The sequence below is a fragment of the Pteropus alecto genome, unplaced genomic scaffold, assembly GCF_000325575.1.
Source record: "Pteropus alecto unplaced genomic scaffold, ASM32557v1 scaffold110, whole genome shotgun sequence".
NCBI classification, from domain to species: Eukaryota; Metazoa; Chordata; class Mammalia; order Chiroptera; family Pteropodidae; genus Pteropus; species Pteropus alecto.
In genome coordinates, this window is record NW_006431920.1 from 480016 (window position 1) to 485098 (window position 5083).

The 5083-nt window shown below is 43.3% G+C and overlaps 1 protein-coding gene across 1 annotated transcript in view; it reads left to right on the top strand.

Moving 5' to 3' along the window:
* NGEF (neuronal guanine nucleotide exchange factor) overlaps window positions 1-5083 on the top strand; it is a 34101-nt gene that overhangs the window by 7512 nt on the left and 21506 nt on the right. The window lies entirely within an intron of this gene.

Sequence of the window (5083 nt, forward strand, 5' to 3'; positions counted from 1 at the left end):
ACCCTCACCCCGCAGTCCTGACACCTGATGTTCTGCTCCTGTGCCAGGTTCTATAGAAACATTTGCTCTTCTCGTTTATTGAAAAGGCGGATAGATGCAGACTGTGCACGGAGTGGATGACCAGGGCTGAGGCGCTTCCTGACCAGGGAGGTGTGACTCGGATGCCGGCCGTGTGGGGATGCGTTTGCACCCCACAGAGGCTGATAAAACTGGTTTTCAAAGGGCCACCCACACTTCACCTGTGTCCTATTCAGTAGAACCAGGAGAAATTGGTTTAGACGTTGGCATCCCCAGGCCCACGAGCAGTGGTTTATAAGTGGCTGCCTCAGGAGTTCTAGATGGAACTTCCGGTATAAATGATGTCTAGTCATCAGTTCCTGGTGAGGAGACGTCTAGAAGCCACTGACCCCACCAGAAATAACGCGCAGTCGGAGGCCAGGGGGCATCTCCACTGAGGCAGGTGGAGCTGGGCGGAGCTGGGCGGAGAAGAGCTCACCAGGCTCTGCCCCCTGAAAGCAGCCATGTAGACGATGCTCCGAGATGCAAAGGAATCCCCTGTGGCTGGTCGTCCCAGGAGACACCCAGGGACTCCACCGGCCACAGACGGGCCACCGTCCCTAACACTGACTTTCATGTAAAAGGAATCATATGACACTTTTGCATTTGGCTACTTTCACAGAATATTACCACGATGGGGAAGGGTTTATTTTATTTGCTTGTTTGTTTTGTTCCTCAGAACAGGGAAAAGAGATTAGTTTTTGGGGGGAATGCTTATTTTTTTTACCTTGATAATTAGAGAAAGGAAGGTTTTAAATACTTTGGAAAGCCTAGAGATAAAAGCCTAGTAGAACTTAAAACAAGGTTTAAGCCTTCTATAAAAGCAAAGCGAAAAGCAGGGCCCTTGACAGTCAAATTCAGGGCGGGGGGAGATGCCACAGGGCACGGGAGTCGTTTTGTACAGCGGACGGTATCCTTTACGTTGATAAAGGCATCGCTTCATTTTTAAATGTTTTAAAATTAACCAACTCGTTCATATATTTCCTTGCTTGAAAAAATGCAAGCAATGCAAATAAATGTGCGCAGGCCTTCTCTTGGCCCCTGGGGCCTAACCCGAGAACAGGCTGGATCTGCCTTGTCTCCTGGTATCGCCATAATGCAGCGTTGGGTTTGGGAGTTTAGAGACTTAGGAAGACTTTTACGTGAAAAATCCTTACAGATCTTTATGATGCTTTCCACTCATTTTATTCATCAGCAGTTTGATTTGGGTTTTGGTTTCTAACAACCTGCCTTTACTTTCAGCTGTTTTTATAAAACAACTCTCTTCGTACCGAAAATTCTTTAGCTTTTATCACTAAAGGACATAGTACATAGCAAGTACCAATGGCTTGAATAAGTTTAAGGACGAACGCAAGGGACTCAGGTGGATGAAGTGTGCAGGGGGCCTGCAGAGTGTCCTGCTGCCCCAGCGCTCAGCTCTGTCCCTGTGTGGCTTTGCAGGGAAGGAGTGCAGTTGAACTTGGCACGTTGGCCGTGGAGCTTGCTTAGCAGAGCATCTGTGTGCGGGCACGTTTGTGCTCCTGCGGGACCATTGCTGTAGGACAGAGGCCTAGGAGTGGAATTGCTGGTCAGAGGTGAAGTGCATTTTAAGTGGTGGTTGAGCCGTTCAAAAAGGCAGTACACGCCTCCCATGATCTCGGCACTGTGAGAGCCCATTTTTACACGCCATCCCAGCCCTGTCGGCAAACATCTAATCTGTTGGTTGAAAAAATCATACCTTGTCGTGACCTGCCTGTCCTGATGACGTGGAAGTTGAGCATCTTTCCACATGCGTGCTGGCTGTTTCTGTTTCTTTGTCTGTGAATTGCCTGTTCTGTCCTTTGCTGTTTTTTCTATTGAGCTGTTTATATCTTTGTCTTCTTGATTGATAGCAGCTTTTTACACATTCCGAATGTTAAATTTTTAATATGTTTCAAATGTTTTCTTTCCCAACACAGTATAGGGGAGGTGATGTAGCACAGGGGTTACACACACAGGCACGAGACCTCAGCTGCCTGGGTTTGAATCCTAGTTCTGCTACTTCTTAGCTGTGTGACCCTGGGCAGGTTACCTAACCTCTCTGTGCCTCCATATCCTTACCCATGAAATGGGGATGGTCAGAGAACCCGTATCACTGAGTTGGGAGTTCACACACGTGACAAGCTGGTAACAGGCTGATTGGGCATTTAATTTGCCTTCTCACTTTGTGTTCACGGTGTCCTTTGTCACGTAAAACTCTTTTTCTATTATAGAAAATCTGCCAGTCTTTTTATTTATTTAAACCTATTCTTCTGGATGTTGTGTCTGGATTAGGAAGGCCGTTCCCAAGAGGTCCACTTTACAATGAAAAGATAACTGTTTTAAACTATTATGATGCGGTAGCCACCAGACAGAGCGGAGTCTGTCAGGAACGTGGGCAGAAATTACCATACGCACTCTGCGATTTCCCTGGGCATGGAACATGACAGGGATATAAGAGATCTGAAAAAAATAATGAATTTGATTTAAAATATTTTTACTGAACTTTTTCCTCCCTAAATCTGTACTGCCCCACTGGCCACATGTGGCTACTAAACGCTTAAGTGCAGGCAAGACATGGCGGGGCCTAGAGTCATCAGTTTCTTATAAAGTGAAACAGACACCCCACGGCCCAGCAGTCCAGTCCTTGGTATTTACCTGAAGCAGCATCTCAACAGCAGCACTCTTGAATGCGGGCTGGGCCATTGTTGTGGGCTTTGTCCCTTGCACTGCAAGAGGCTTCGCAGCACCCCTGGCCTCGCTCACTAGGTGCTAGTGGTACCCCTACCCCAAGCTGTAACAACCACGAACGTCTCTAGACCTAGCTGGGTGTCCTCTGGGGAGCAAAAATAGTTCCTGGGTGAGAACTCCTGCCCTGGAGAAATAAAAAGTTATGATCGCACAGAAACCTGTACGTGAACATTTATAGTCATTCTGTTCATCATTGCCCCAAACCGGAAACAACCCGGTTTGGGTTGGGTGGATAGGTAGGGTCTGGGACACCCACACATGGCTCACTGTTCAGTACTCAAAAGTTGATACGCACAACTTAGGTGACTCTCAAAGGCATCTTGCTAAGTAAGAGAAATTAGAAAGGTTACATACTACGCGATGCCATTTATGTGACAATTCGAACCAGACAAACCTATAGTGACAGAGAGCAAGCAGATCAGTAGTTGCCAGGGTGAGGGGTGGGGAAGAGTGTGACTCGAACAGGCTGGCACAGGGAGTTTTTGGAGTGATGGCTCTGTTGTGTGTCCTGGTTGTAGTGTTGGAAGATTCTACACACATGTTAAAATTCAGAGAACGGTACACCCCAAAGAAGTCAATTTTACTGTCTGTTAATTTAAAAACTAACACATTGTAAAAAAAAGTGTTGAATGTCTTCATTTTGTTTAACCCAACAAAATAAATACTCTCTTCCCCCACCAAAAAATAAAACACAGATCTGTCTCACTGTGAATTAAGACAAAAAAACTTACATAAAACATAAGAAAATCAAATCCAGAGATACAGTAAGAGAATAGCATACACTGAACAAGTGTAAATTAATGCAAAGATCGTGAAATGTTTGGGACCAAAATTTATCCTATCAATAGGCAAGAGGAGAAAAATACTCTGATCTTCCAAGAGGTTAAAAGGGCTGTAGTATTTGTTCATAAGGAAGTTTATAAGGAATATTTCTGAAGTTTATAAGGAATATTTCAGGAATATTCATAAGGAATATCTCAATTTATAAGGAGTATAGTTTACAGGAAGGTCTATATTCGAAACCATACTTAATGAAGAATTATTGGTGGCAATAAAGGCAAGACAGTAATGCTTGTGGACACTGATGTCGCTGTGGAAGCTCTAGTCAGCACAGAAGACAAAGAAAGGAATAAGACGAAGCCATGAAGAAGGGAAGCCCAAACTACCCTTACCTGCCAGTGACGCTTGCCTGCTTAAACATCCTGACGGAGTCAGAAATACAGGGCCCAATAAGGCAGTTCAGGGAGGTGTCCAATTATAAGATAAACATGCAAAAATTAGTTGGTTTTGTCTATAGCAGCAAAATCCAGGTTTCGATCCATTAGAAAGCTCCGTCAATAAGAAAACTATGAGCACCAAAAGGAAAATCAGCAAAACATTTCTCTGCAAATGGCCAGTTATTAAATGAGGGAAGGGGAAAAAAATCAAACTCACGGGTATCAGTTAAAGCCACATTGAGCACAGACATTTCAAAATGGCAGAGACTTTTAAATTTAAATATATTGAAAACCCAGTGTTGGGAGATTTTTAAATGAGTATAGCAATACTTGTATCAACCCTTATAAGAATTCGTACACTGTCTAGTGTTTCTATTTTTAGAAATTTATCTTGAAAAATAATCAGAAATGTGCACTAATATTTGTTAGGATGTTCAGTCCAGCAAAAATTAGAGGAAGAATTTGGGGAAGAAACCTAAATGCCCAATGACAGGGGACTTGTTTAGTAAGACAGTGCATAGCTACTCAAAGGACAGGTGATATTCATGACGTATTAAGTTTTGCAAAGGCAGGATAGAACATTACATCTATAGCAGAGTGGGCAGAGAAGATATTTAATAAATTACATTTTTGTCATTTCCAATGTTTAGATAAGCTAGTTAAATAAATATGGGATGACCTAACAATAAATGCAGTCATGAGCAGTAGTAAGTAACATGGGCTTCCGACTTTTCCTATTTATCTTAAAGAGCTTAATGTGAGTTTCTCTTTTGTTAATATCTAGCAGCGGGCACAATACCAGGATCTTTAGATTTTGTGGTCCAAATCAGTGCCTTCCGCATCGGACCATCATTTCATTCATCAGAGCAAGTCAGGCAACTTGCCCTGCCAGCTCAATCTGTTGTTGAAACATCGTTTTCTTTAGCTACAAAAGCAACAGTTTACAGTAACAAATGATGGCCTTTTGGTAGACCTGACTCTTAATCAACCGTTGAAGAATCAGGATTCAAGAGCAAAATCATATGTTTCCTATCTTTTAAAGCAAACTTAGCTAGCTGTCG